At 41.0% G+C, this 15,078-nt stretch overlaps 1 long non-coding RNA gene across 2 annotated transcripts in view; it reads left to right on the top strand.

Moving 5' to 3' along the window:
• Window positions 1-14,003, top strand: part of LOC112838197 (uncharacterized) — a 45,519-nt gene extending 31,516 nt beyond the window's left edge. For both annotated transcript variants that reach the window (XR_012373862.1, XR_003211922.2), the window contains one exon: window positions 10,561-14,003. This is a non-coding gene — a long non-coding RNA (uncharacterized lncRNA). The remainder of the gene's footprint in view (window positions 1-10,560) is intronic.
• Window positions 14,004-15,078: the final 1,075 nt, after the last annotated feature.

The following is a 15,078-nucleotide window of genomic DNA, read 5'->3' as shown; positions in this document are numbered from 1 at the left end:
GAGTCCATGGAGGGAAAGATTTAAAAAATCATAAAAAACAAAATCAAAAACCCAGAAAACATGATACAAAATGTGATGCAGAATTAAGACCAAATGTTTATGTGCATGGGTTAACTTCACTGTGACAGACACTGTTACCTACCCTACAGCTACCCCCCTGCTTTTGTTTGGGGGGTAAACCCCCCCCCCCGGGATAAGTCACTAGCAGCCAAGCCTTTTGTCAGCCTCCCTTACACCTAAGAGGAGCCAGGCCTGTGATCTGTTTGCATGGCAAGTGGATTTGAGGGGACACCACTGCAGGGCGACTGGGAAATAACATGTTTTCCCCTGATGAGAGGAGTCCCAGGAGGACAAAGGCTTTTATGCTGTTTTCTGCCTTTGAATGTAGCTGAGAGGCTGGGAGCCACGGGAACCATTTTGAGTTCATGAATCCACCAGCATAGGCCTGGCAGAGCAGAAGCAAGGAGCCTGCATGCTGAGGCCACTGTTGAGCCGTTCAGCGCATGCTGGCTACCAAGCTTCCGAGTGACTCGTATCTTTACTTCCAAAGTTCCCTTCTTTCTGTGGGTCTAGCATGCGCAGAGGTCTCGGTTAATCTTGCTTAGCAGAATATTCTTCTGCAAAGCTTTTAGCCAGTTGCCTTTTGCAGACCACTTAGATCCTTCACATGGAACAGAGAATAGTTGATTTTGTACTAAAAATCTTCCTAGCAGAGACTCCTCCTGGCGTCGGAATATATAAATGGCCGTCAGCTTGTGGGATGGAATTCCAGAACACTGGAAACGGCAGTGCAATCACAGAAAATGACTCAGGAAGGAGCTTCTTGAGGTCACACAAAGGTGACGTAAACTGCTCCGGGCAGCCCTGAATTCTTTATTCTTATGAGTGCTTAAGCTTCCATAGTCATAGTCACGGGGTGTTAGGACTGCTTGGGGCCTCTCACCGATTTCTTACTGACTTCTATAAACTCATAATCTTTCTAACAGACTTTCTCTCCTTCCCCCAGGTCCCTCTGCCCTCCCTGACCCTCGCGGCCATTGACTTCCTAATCAGTCTTGAAATTACCCTGACCCCTAGTTCCCAAGATCTCTGCAGCCTCTTCCCTCCTGGCTCCCTGGCAGTCTTACCCTTCCTCCTTTCTGAAATAAACTCAGTCCTCCTATTCCCACCCATCCTACACCACACTGGAGGACTTCCCTTCTTTCTCTGTGTTTCCCACCTCCTTGGTTCCTTCCCCGTTTAGCTGCAGTGGGTCCTTGGAGGGTCCCTTATCACCCCCACCGTGCTGTTTCTCCCTGGGGCCTCCCCGACCTCTTGAATCCTCCTTGCCTCCCTCTGTCCATAGTCTCAACCCACTGCATATTTGGCAATCCGGTTTCCTTCCCCACAGCTACACTGAAACTGTTCTCTTAAAGGTCAACAATGACCTCTTTTTAGCTAAATCCCCATTATTCTTTTCTGTTTTATCAATCCCTTGACCTCTCTGGTGCTTTGAAAAAAAAAAAAAAAGATTTCTCCTACCTCAAATGCTCCCTTCTTGGCTTCCATCCTGCTAGCTTGCCGTTCTTTCTCTTTGTGCAGCTTCTCCCCGTCATGCCCTCCCCCTGCTGGATACTCCCATTCCTCAGCCCCTGGGGCCCCCAGGCTCTCTTTGCTCTTTCACTCCCAAATCCCCAAATCCCATCTTTCCTACAGCACCTCTGTGCCGGAAAGGCCTGGGCCCCTTGCTCACTTAGGCATTTGCCCCTCACTGCTTACCATGCAGAACTCTTGGCTAGCTCACTCGAACCATCATTTGAAGGTATCTGTCTTCCCAAACTCACTTCTCCTTCCCATTGTCCTGCCTTTGGTCATGGCATGGCCATTTTCTTCATCTCTGTATTAGTTTTATAGGGCTTCCGTAGCAAAAACCTACAGAAACAAGAGAGATTGAAGGTGGCTTAACAACAGAAATTTACTTCCTTACAGTTCTGGGGGCTGGAAGTCCAAGATCAAGGTGCTGGCAGGTTTGGTTTCTCCTGAGGCCTCTCCGTGGTGTGCAGACTGGCTACCTTCTTACTGTGTCCACACACAATGCTGGTGTCTCTGCCTCTTAGAAGGACACCAGTCACACTGGATTAGAGCCCACCCCAGTGACCTCATTTGACCTTAATTATGCCTTTAAGGGCCTTACCTCCAAATTCGGGCATAATCTGGAGTACTGGATTTGGAGGGCTTTAACACAGACCTGGGGAAGGGGGTGGGTAATTCCATCCACTACAGTCCCCCAGGCCAAAAAACTCTACTGTCCTCTGTACTTACCTCTGTCATCTTCTATCCAGACATTGGGTCTTCTGGACTTTTCCTAGTAAATGCTAAATCCATCTCTTTACCACCTGTCCCAGTGCCATTGTCAGGTCGAAATCTAGTATAAATTTCCCTGCCTAGTCCTTGTAAGGCCATCTATAATCTGATCCACCTCATCTTTGCTTTTAGCATTTTTTAAAAAAGGTTTATTTATTCTAGAGAGAGAGAGAGAGAGCACATGAGCAGGGGGAGGGGCAGAGGGAGAGGGAGAGAGAGAGAGAATCTCAAGCAGACTCCCCGCTGAGTGCGGAGCCTCACCTTAGACTCTATGGCTCGGTCTCACAACCCCGAGATCATGACCTGAGCCAAAATCAAGAGTCAGACACTTAACTGAGCACCCAGGTGCCCCTCTTTCAGCATTTTTATCAAAGCCATTCATGTACATAAAAAATAGAAATGATAATATTAAAAACAAAAACAGTCCTGCCTTAACCCCAGGCCCATTGCCCAGATGTAGGCTTCAATGTAGTTTCCTTGATCTAGAATATGCTGGAGGAAATTACTTTCCACCAGATCTTTTTTTTCTTGCCTTGCTGGTTACTCCATAATTCTAAATAATAATACTATACAAGTATTTTTAAGTTGCATATGTTTATTAATTTATCAGTTTAGACATTCTGCTCTTTATGAAAGATAAGAATTAGGCTCAGAAACACTGCCCCCTTATCATCTCACCTCATTCTGCCTCCCAATTTTTGATAGGTATAAATTATTTTTAGTCCTGAGCTTTTTTCTTGCCATCCGACATTTGAGAGTATTTCTTAATTACTTACAAAGTAAAATGGGATGACTAGTGCTCTTGTTCTTCCATTTCTCTTTCTCCTTCCACTTTTCAACTTTTTTTTTTTAAGAATTTTTTGGGGGGCACCTAGGTGGTTCAGTTGGTTGGGCATCTGACTCTCGATCTCAGTTTAGGTCTTGATCTTGGAGTCATGAGTTCAGGCCCTACACTGGGCTCCATGCCCAGCATGGAGCCTACCTAAAAAAAAAAAAAGAATGTTTTTTAAATGATGGTAATTTTATAATTTATTAATTATTATTATTATTATTTTTTTAAAGTAAACTCTATACCAACATAGGGCTCAAACTCATGGCCCTGAGATCAAGAGTCACACGCTCCACCAGCGATTTCTGTCAGGTAGATCTTTAGCTTCACGTTGTCAAGGATGATCACATTTACAGTCTGTGTGTGAGAGTAAGAGCTTTATGTTTATGGGTTTATTCTGAAAATATGATGTCAACACATAGGCCTTACGTTATTATGACTACATAAATATTGTTCACGGTAGAGCCAAATATTGTGCCAGGAGTAGATTTTTCCCCCTAAGATCCGTTGTTAACCACCCCTGGACCGTTCAAAACTCTGTGCTCTTAACATCTGTACAAACACATCCTCTTTTCTTTCATTCTACTGGTTGCTCAAAAATCTTGCCACATTTTAGTTTGCTAATTTTTTTTTCCTTATTGAGAGGTATGTTTGTTTCCTAGTGCTAACAGGCTAGGTGGTTTAACGCAACAGAAGTTTATTCTCCTATAGTTCTGGAAACTGGAAGCCTGAAATCACAGCGTCAGCAGGGCCATGCTGTCTCTGGGCTCTGGGGAGAATCCTTCCTTCTTTCTAGCTTCTGGTGGCTCCGGCAGTCCTGGCTTTCCTTGTCTTGCAGCTTCAATACCCCAGTCTCTGCCTCCCTCTTCTCATGGCCTCCTTCCCTGTGACTGTGTGTATTCTTTCCTCCTCAGAGAAAGACCACCCTAAATCCAAGATGCCTTCACCTCCAGATCCTTAACTAGTTATATCTGCAAAGACCCCATGCCCAAATAATGTCACATTTTGAGGTTCCATGTGGACATGAATTTAAGGGGGGGGTACTGTTCAACTCACGGCAATGGGAAAATATGATTTTCTTACTATATTATTAATATTTGGGGGTTCCTGGGTGGCTCAGTCAATTGGGCATCTGACCCTTGGTTTTGGTTCAGGTGATGATTTCATGGGTGGTGGGATCAGCCCGGCATTGGGCTGCATGCGCAGTGAGGCATCCGCTTGAGGTTTTCTCCCTCTGCCCCAACCCCCACTCATACATGTTTGTTCTCTCTCTCTCTAAAGTAGGTATTTTTTAAAAATACACAGTAGCCAAAATATGGGAAGAGCCCAGGTGTCCATTTATGATGAATGGATAAAGAAGATGTATTATATACACACACATTTACTGTGTGTCCATTTACTGATGAATGGATAAAGAAGATGTATTATATACACACACATTTACTGTGTGTCCATTTACTGATGAATGGATAAAGAAGATGTATTATACACACACACACACACATTCATATGATGGAATATTACTCAGCCACCAAAAAGAATGAAATCTTGCCATTTGCAATGACCTGGATGGAGCTAGAGAGTATAATGCTGAGTGAAATAAGTCAGAGAAAGACAAATACCATATGATTTCACTCATATGTGGAATTTAAGAAACAAAACAGATGAACCTAGGGGAAGGGAAGGAAAAATAACATAAAAACAGAGAGGGAGGCAAACCATAAGAGACTCAAGACAGGAAACAAACAGGGTTGCTGTAGGGGAAGGGGGAGAGGGATGGGGTAACTGGGTGATGGGCATTAAGGAGGGAATGTGATGGAATGAGCACTGGGTGTTATATGCAACTGATGAATCACTAAATTCTACCCCTGAAACTAATAATACACTATATGTTAATTAACTTGAATTTATATAAAATCGATAGATAGATAGATGATAGATAGATAGATAGATAGATATTTTCTCCACTCTAATTTAAAGAATGAGAGAATTATGATCCACAATGAATCCAGGAGCTCAAACAGTGTCATCACTGCCTTGTTTCTTCTTTTCCATGCTTGTGTTTGTTTCCTTCTAGGCCAGCTTCATGCTCAAGCAAGCTTACGTCATGTGCTGGCAAAGACAGGTTCCAGCATCTCTCCAGGCTCATGTCTTCTTCACAGACTGTGATCCTAGCAAAACTAAAACTACTTTACTGACAGTTCCAGTAAAATCCCCAGGGAAGTCTCTTAACGGACCTTGCGTGGCTCATGTTTGAACAATCCCTGTGGCCCAGGGCATGAAGTGAGCTTATTGGCCAAACCTGGGTCACCTGCCTACCCCTAAGGTTGAGAGGTAGGATGACCCTACCTCATGGATGAGGAAGAGATGGTGTCCTAAGCGATTCTGGGTAGGCAAAAAAACTCATGATTTCTTGGAAAGCCTAAAATAGCTTTATCAATAGCTTGATTGATAGTTCAGCTGTACATAAAATTCTAGGTTTATAATTTTCTTCCAAATGTTGAAAGTAATATTTCATTGTTTTCTTTTATCCCTATGTTATGAAAAAAATTGAAAGTACAGAAAAATTGAAAGAACTTTATATTGAACACCCATCTGTCTATCACTTAGATTCTGTGATTAACATTATATTTGCTTTATTAAAATCCGTTTATCCATCCCTCTGTTCATCTATTGATCCATCTTATTTTCTCAGAATTTCGAAATAGGTTGCAGATGACCCTGCCCTTGACTCCCAGACCCATCAGCATGCATATCATTACCTAGAGTTTGATATTTGTTTACAATATTTTTCATTTGAGCTAAAATTTCTAGACTGCAAAATGCCAAAATTTGAAGTGTACCATTCAGTGAGTTTTGACAGTGCAAGCCAGACCCATATCAAGATACAGAACATTGCACCTTCCCTCCTATCCTTTCCCATTAAATCCCTGCACCAGAGGTAACCAGGGGTAACCATTGTTCTGATTTGTTTTCATCATGGATTCACTATCTCTGTTTAGGACAGTATGTAGATGGACTCATACAGTAGTCATGCTTTTGTGTAAGGATTCTTTCCTTCAGCATCCTGTTTTTGATACTCATCCGTGTTGTGGTCTCTATCCATTCCCTTGTATGAAATGTACCACCGTTTATCCATTTTTCTACTGATGGATGCATGGGACTGTTTCCAGTTTCCAGCTCTTGTGAATAAAGCTGCTACACACATTCTTGCACACATCTTTTGGTAGGCATAGTTTCCATTTTTCTTGGACAGATCGCTAGGAGTGGAGTTGTGAAGTCTAGAGTAGTTTCATTTTATGAGGACCTTCAGATCTTCTGCCAAAATGGTCTTCCTGTTTTATAGCCCTGCCAACAAAGTATGAGAGTTCCAGTAGCTCCACAACCCTTGCCAACATTTGTCAGTCTTCCCAATTTCAGCCATATTGTTGAGTATGTAATGGTATTTCATTTTGGTCTTAGTTTTTCATTCCTAATTTCTAAAGATTTTGAGCAGTTCTTCATGTGTGATTTGTAAATCTTCCTTTAGGTAGTATCAATTAAGTCTTTCACTCATTTAAAAACATGGATTATTTGGGGCACCGGGGTGGCCCCACAGTCTACTAGGGATTCTTTCCTCCTTCCTCCTCTTCCTCTCCCTCTGCTCCTCCCCAATCACACACTCTCTAAATAAATAAATAAAATCTTTAAAAATAAATAAAAAATAAAAACATGGATTATCTTTTTTGAATTATAGGGCTTTTTTTTTTCTTGCAGGGTTCTTTATATATTCTGGATTTTAGAACTTTGTCAAGTATGTTTTGGAAATATTTTTTTCTCAATCTGTGATTTGACTACTCATTTTCTTAACAATATCTTTTGATGAACAGAAGTTTCAAAATTGATGAATTTATCAATTCTTAAATTTATGGCTTTTGTTTTTGGTGTCCTTCCTACCCCTAAGTCATGAAGATACATATTCTCCTGTGTTTTTTCCCATCTTTTTGTTGTAGTTAATTATGTTTAGTCAAGAACTCATCTCAGTTTACATGTATGGTTTGAGGTAGGGCTCAGGATTCTTCTTTTTCCTCTATATGGATATCCAGTTGTTTTAATACATTTTAAAAAAAATTTTAGTGTTTTCTGATGTCTAATAATTGCAGATAGCCTGTTGCCAGTCTGATTTTTATTCCTTTGAAGGTGACCGATTTCTTCCCTCTTACAGTGCTCTCTGGATCTTCTTTTTTTCCTTAGTACATCTAATATCCTGCTAATCTTTCAGTATCCTCTTTCCATCTGAAGATTCATGGTATCTTAGCTTTGGTAGATTTTCTTCAGTGATTTCTATAATAACTTCTATCCTTGCATTTTCTCTGGGCTCTCTTTCTGGAACACATATTGGTTGTGTCATGGACCTGTTTCAGACCTCTGGTTCTTTTATATTTTCTCTTTACTTTTTGTCTTTCTCTTTTTCTCTCATGTCATATTTCTACCTTTGTAGAAAAAATTAAAGTTTGGCAAGCATATTTTTAATTTCCAAGTACTCTTTCTTGTTCTCTAATTGTTCCTTATTTATGGCATCTTGTTTTTACTTTAGGTATTTATTGTATCTAGAATACCTTCAAAAATATTAACTAGAGGTTTGGAAAATTATTTTTCTGTTACCCAAATTGGTCCTTGTGAGGTCAGCCTTTACTTTTACTTCTTCTGGGTTTTTTGTTTGTTTGTTTGTTTTATGTAGCTGATTTCCCTCCCGTGCCCAGTGATTGGGGGGGGGTGTTTTTTATATTTAAAAAAAGAGAAAATAAGCTGATTTTTTTTTTAGATGTGTTTCCTGTACTATTGCATATAGAGCTGTTTTCCTGCTAGCTAATTACCCAGAAAGCAGAAGAGGCTGCAGGAAGTTCTGTGTTCATGAGCAGAGCTTGCTACAGAGGGAGGCTTCCTGTTACAGTGAAAAAATGGAGAGCCAGAGAGGGGAGGGCTTTTCTGGGCTGCTACCACTCACCACCCCCAGCATCGGTCCATTGGTATTATATACAAGCTATTGTCTGCTGATTGCTCTTTTCTCATTTCTCATAGCTGGTATGGCTTTATTCATTTTAAAAAAATGATTTACTGTTCTTTTTAATTGTGTATTGGAAGTAGGGGGGAGACAAGTGGCTGCCATTTAGAACTAAAGCCTCATTCTATCTTTACTAAATTATTTCCTGCTCTTTCTAAATGGGCACCTTTCATTGGATTTGGGTTGATGTCTTTACTCTCTCATGGATATGCCAGACTCACATCCACCTTCAGTGCCCTCGGTTATCGTGTTCCTTCTTTCAGAAACTTCCTTCTTCTCTTCCCTTTTCTCCCACCTTAATCTAGTGAAATTCTTCCCAACTTTTGAAGCGAACTTGAGCATATTCCTCCATGAATCCCATCTATTTAATTCATCTTTCATTGGCCTCCCTTTTATCTTAACACTGTTATTCAACTCAATGCCTATTGTTCACAATTCAGCTCTTAATTATACAGTCCAGTATTGCTCATTCTTATTTCAAATGTTCATTATTATGTTGGTAACTATTAAAAAGTCTTTGGGGACAAGAATTTATTTTTCTCTGTCCTTCAAAACACATAGCATAGTATGCATATATAATAGATACTCAATAAGTATTTGTAATTGGTTAACTTCCCCGCTATTTGCAAGAAAGAAAGTAGATAATAGCTTATATTTTTTTCTGCTGGAAACAGTAAAACACTTATCTTTTAATTGAAAGCTGAATTAGGGATGCTCCATTTCAGGCAAAGGAAATGCTGATTTTTCTTCACTAAGGAAAAAAATGTAAGTTATAAAGTGTAAATGTCTGCTGAAAGCCAGGGCAATAGATCCACCAGAGTTGAAGCAATTGAGGTGAGAGTGGCTTGGGAAAAGCAAAATAGCAAAATGTGATTTAAAAATAGACTTTATAGGGACACCTCATTGGCTCAGTCAGTTAAGCATCTGACTTCGGCTCAGGTCATGATCCCAGGGTCCTGGGATCGAGCCCCGCGTCGGGCTCCTTGCTCAGTAGGAAGCCTGCTTCTCCCTCTGCCTGCTGCTCCCCCTACTTGTGCTCTCTCCCTCTCTCTGCCAAATAAATAAAATCTTCAGTTAAAAGGAAAGAGGTCTAGTGGTGGAACAAGAACAAGTAGTAAGAAATAATATGCTTCTGGGGACACCTGGGTGGTAGAGTCATTTGAGCCTCCCAACTCTTGGTTTCGGCTCAGGTCGTGATCTCAGGGTTGTGGGATCAAGCCCCATTCTGGGCTCGTGCTCAGCACTGCATCTGCTTGGGTTTCTCTCCTCCCCTCCCCCAAGCTGTGAACTCAATCTCTCTCTCAAAAAATAAATCTTTAAAAAAAAAAAAAGACTGAGCCTGGGTGACTCAGTCGTTAAGCGTCTGCCTTCGGCTCAGGTCATGATCCCAGGGTCCTGGGATTGAGCCCCGCATCGGGCTCCCTGCTCCGCAGGAAGCCTGCTTCTCCCTCTCCCACTCCCCCTGCTTGTGTTCCCTCTCTTGCTGTGTCTCTCTCTGTCAAATAAATAAAATCTTTAAAAAAAGAAAGAAAGAAAGAATATGGTTCTGGTGGTAATCACTGCTGTTCACCAAATAGATCTGCTTCCCTCTCCTCTGGACACATGGAACGGTCATAGTGCTGGGATCCAGTGAAGTTAGGGATAGCCACGTGACTTGCTTTGACCGAAGAAATGAGAGTAGGAGTGATGTCATTCAGGTGGATGCTTTCAAAGCCCACGAGGGATTCGCCATATTCCTGTTTTCTGTTTCAGTGGTTGTGGAAGCATGTGGTATTCCATAATTCTGAATTCCTCAAAGTCCATAATGAACAGTTTCCCTGCAGACCTGTTTTGGAAATAGTGTGAGTGATAAACCTTTGTGGTTTAAGCCACGGAGCATAAATTATTGCTGCTCAGGGTCAGCACATTCCCGCCAATAGGCCAGCTGCCTGTTTTGATGAGATTTGATTGGAACCCGGACATGCAAATTTGCTTATGTCTTGTTTATGCTGCCACTGAACTGACTAATTACAACAGAGGCCATATAGCCTGCCAGCTGAAAATAGTTACTATTGCTCTTTAAGAAAAAGTGAGTTGACTTCTGGCCTGGTCTATCCTATGATAGAACTGGAGGTCTTTGATAAGTTCCCTCGCATGTTTTGTACACAACACGAAAGATATTTATAGTAGTCAGCCTCCAAGATGGCACCAGTGATCCCCAACTCTGAACACAAGGGTATTCATGTGCACTTCCTTCCCACCCCGATAGAGCTGACTTGTGGAAGCAGTGTGGGAGTCATGGAGGGTGACTTCCAAGCCTGGGTCATAAAGGATAGTGTGGCTTTCATCTCTCTCTCTCTCTGAGATCACTCACTCTGGGACAAGCCACTACCATGCTCTGAGGGCACTCAAGAAGTCCTATGGAGAAGCCCACGTGGTAAGAAGCCGAGCCTCCTGCCAAGAGTTCGTGAGTCAAGCCTTCAGATGATTGCAGCCTTGGCCAGCGTCTTGACAGCAACCTCATGAGTGACTCTGAGCCCAAATCACCCAGTTAAGCTACTCTTGAATTCCTGACTCACAGAAATTATAAGATCATAAATGTTTGTTGTTTTAAACCACTAAGTTTGGGGGTGATTTGTTATGCAGAAGTAGATAATGCACTGTTCAAATGAAAAAGGGTACTCGTCCTCTACACTTATACATAGTATATATTTGCACATGGACTTTTACACACATACATGCATTATTTTATTCTATTACTGGATGAAGAATTTGTGGACTTCATAATTAAGAGTCTACTTGTGTGAATATAGATAAGGTTCCCTTACCTGTGGAAGAAACTATTATACATGTATATATCTTTCCCATTTCCTTCTCAACACCTAATCTTTGTGGAATAGAAAGTGAAATGTGTTCTGAGAAGGAAGGAAAAAGAACTAATACTACAGTATTTCTTGATATGGTAACTGCTCAAATTTGCCTTAGTTCTTTGTATGTAGGAATAGAGTGGATTGAATGGAGCAAACTCCTTGTAGTATTTTACCATTTTATTTCTAAGGTGATGATGCAAAAGTGTCAGAAGCCAGATTTTTCCAGTTAACTACTATAACCTTTATATATGCTTTAAATGGAATAGTTCATAATAACACCTGGAATTGTAGGAGTGACATATGGAATCCAGAAAGATCTTTGAAATGAAATTAAGCAATAGTCAAGGGGCAAAAGTCAGTAGGAATGAGGGTTAAAGGAAGACTAAATAAATTCCTTCTCAAATGGTATCAGCAGATTTGTTTGGTTATCAGCTTGCACATATTTAACCCAACATATAAACAAGGGGGGCTAAGTAATATCTTTGGATAATACTGGTAGGCATAAAGCACAAGAAGTAGAAAATAAAAAACAGAGAGAAAGGGAGTGGGGAAAGAAAAAAGGTTAAAAAATAAAGAAAATCCATGGTACAGTATGAGTATTCACATGCATATTCCTTGGATTCTCAACCGCATTCCAAATTTGCGGACAATGCTGGTAACCTGGCCAAATCTCATTTTCCAAGCCTCTGTCTTGCTTTAGGCCTTCACTAAACAAATAGCTCACTGTCAGCCTGCAAATGAGTACTGACCTCCCCAGCTTGGGCCCACATGAAATTAGGCTCAGACTAGAGGAGAAATTAAGAAACTTCCTACTCCCCCACCCCCACCCCAGCAAAGGTCTCAAAACATAGTTTCTTTTTCCTTTTTATATCATTTTTGTTTAGTAAGCTTGTGACTCCGTTGTGGATGGGAAGGCTGTATGTGCTAGAGCATATGCCACGAATAAGCTCTGTTGGACTGTGCAATTTTTCTTAGCCCACATTATCATAGTTATCTTAGGTGATAAATCTGTATGGTTGAAATTTGGAGACCAGGTCCCTGGTGCTGCTGGTTCTAGGATCAAACTGTAGAGTATCAGAGATAGTTCTCTAGGCTTGCATAGTTTAAGCATAAACTTGTCCTGTATCGTGCTTATTAATCTTTGTATCATAAATATGACCAAAAGTCAAGACCATGTCATAAACTTAATAGCACTAATGAAGGAACAAAATATTTGAGAATTCCTGAAAAATCTAGCATGCTTTCCGGTCATATGTATGAGGGGAGATGTTGAGAAAACCAAATTTTTTCTAAGACAAGAGAAGTTGTGTGCAGACAACGTATATTTTAAAGGTAAATTATCTGGTTCCTTTTAGAAGAGTGAAGAACAATTGTTAAACACTTCATTGGCTTTCTTATTATCCTATATGTAGGCTACGTAAGCATATGCTTGAGTAATCATTTCCTGACTTGGAATGAACCCAGAAGAGATGGCTTGCCTAGAGGTCAGGAGGTTAGCCTTGGAGCCTTCTGGATCCAGGGAGGAAGCTACCACAGAATCTTCATAAAGTGTTCTCTTATTAAAAATGTAACCTGTGGTGGTACCTGCTTTCCAACTAAGAAGATGTTACACGATGTATCTAATGGTGCAATTTAAACCCTCCAAGGGGAGATTAAGCAGATATTTTTAATCAAGGTGCCATCCTCCTCACTCCACAAATCCCACTGTTTGAAGCAGCCTAACTCAAGCCATTTCTAACGTGATTGGGTGGTTTTTCCATTGTTAACGAAGCTAAATTTTAACTGAGTTCTATCTGACTTTTATCTGAATTTCATCAGAACATTACGGTCATGGCTTTTTAAAAATGTATTTCCTTTGATTATCCTTCCCATTTTATAGCCCTTCCAAATTGTAGAGAAAATTGAGCTAGAAGTGTTTTCTTCCTCCAGGGCACATTGCTGATATTTCTTGACTCATCTCACTGAGACATGACACAGACCCTCAGAAGACAGTGTTCTAGGAGTCGTTCAGCTGTGACCAAGAATCTCCAATTCTCTTTCTTAGTAGCTGAAACAGGAAACTTTGTTTTTTACCTCGACATCTGCTCCTGTTTTCATGATTCATGAATATAGTGGTGCAAAAACTTTTCAGTGGTTTCTTAGATAAAACACCACAAGCATAAGCAACAACAAAAGAAAAAATAGATAAACTGGACTTCATCAAACCTTAAAACTTTTGTGTTCCAAAGAACAGCACCAAGAAAGTGAAAACACAACCCACAGAATGGGAGAAGATACTTGAAATCATATATCTGATAAGGACTCATATGTAGAATAATGAACTCTTACACCTCAATAATAAAAAGACAACCCAACTAAAAAAATGGACAAAATCTCTGAATAAAGGAAACGACAGATGTTGGTGAGGATGTGGAGAAAGGGGAACCCTCCTACACTGTTGGTGGGAATGCAAGCTGGTGCAGCCACTCTGGAAAACAGTATGGAGTTTCCTCAAAAAGTTGAAAATTGAGCTACCATACGATCCAGCAATTGCACTACTGGGTATTTACCCCAAAGATACAAATGTAGGGATCCGAAGGGGTACGTGCACCCCAATGTTTATAGCAGCAATGTCCACAATAGCCAAAGTATGGAAAGAGCCCAGATGTCCATCAACAGATGAATGGATAAAGAAGATTTGGTATATATATATATACAATGGAATATTGTTCAGCCATCAAAAAATGCAATCTTGGGGCACCTGGGTGGCTCAGTCGTTAAGCGTCTGCCTTTGGCTCAGGTCATGATCCCAGCGTCCTGGGATCGAGCCCCATGTCGGGCTCCCTGCTTGGCGGGAAGCCTGCTTCTCCCTCTCCCACTCCCCCTGCTTGTGTTCCTTCTCTCTCACTGTCCCTCTCTCTCTGTCAAATAAATAAATAAAATTTTTAAAAAAATGAAATGTTGCCATTTGCAACGACGTGGATGGAACTAGAGGGTATTATGCTAAGCAAAATAAGTCAGAGAAAGACAAGTATCATATGATCTCACTGATAGGTGGAATTTAAGAAACAAAACAGAGTATCATAGGGGAAAAGAGGAAAAAATAAAACAAGATGAAACCAGAGAGGGAGACAAACCATAAGAGCCTCTTAATCATAGGAAATAAACTGAGGGTTGCTGGAGGGGTGTGGGTGGGGGATGGGGTAACTGGGTGATGGGCATTAAGGAGGGCATGTGACGTAATGAGCACTGGGTGGTATATAAGACTGATGAATCACTGACCTCTACCTCTGAAACCAATAATACCTTATATGTTAATTAATTGGATTTAAATTTAAAAAATAAATTTAAAAAAAGAAGAAATTTCTCCAAGGAAAACAGAAAAATGGCCAAAAGCACAGGAACGGATGCTTCACAGGCTTAATCGTTAGGGAAAGGCAAATCAAAACCACCATGAAATACCACTTCATATACACTAGGATAGCTAGAATCAAAAAGAGGCATAATAACAAGGATGTGGAGAAATTGGAGTCCCCATCCACTGCTGGTAGGAATGTAAAATGGTGCCATCACTTTGGAAAACAGTCTGGCAGTTTCTCAAATGGTTAAAGATAGAGTTAACATTTGCCCCAGTAATTTCACTGCTAGGTCAATTCATTTCTCTCCAAAGAGAATTGGAAACATATGTCTCCACAAAACCTTTAATCAAATGCTCATAGCAATATTCTTCATAGCCAAAAAGGAGGAAAAAAAAACCCTTAAATATCCATCAGCTGGTGAGTGGGTAAACGAAAGATGATTTACCTGAAGAATATGAAAGCACTAATTGGGGAAGATACGTGCACCCCTATGTTCATGGCAGCATTGCTTACAATAGCCAAGTCAGGGAAGCAGCCCCAAGTGTCCACCCATAGATGAACGGATAAAGAAGAGGTGGTGTTTGGGGCGCCTGGCTGGCTCAGTCAGTTGAGCGTCTGCCTTTGGCTCAGGTCATGATCCTGGGGTCCTGAGATCGAGTCCCACATCGGGTTCCC

This window comes from Callorhinus ursinus, unplaced genomic scaffold (assembly GCF_003265705.2).
Source record: "Callorhinus ursinus isolate GAN/ISIS: 27379988/994484 unplaced genomic scaffold, GSC_fseal_2.0 scaffold26, whole genome shotgun sequence".
In the NCBI taxonomy this organism is placed as follows: Eukaryota; Metazoa; Chordata; class Mammalia; order Carnivora; family Otariidae; genus Callorhinus; species Callorhinus ursinus.
This window is presented reverse-complemented; position numbering and strand designations above follow the sequence as displayed.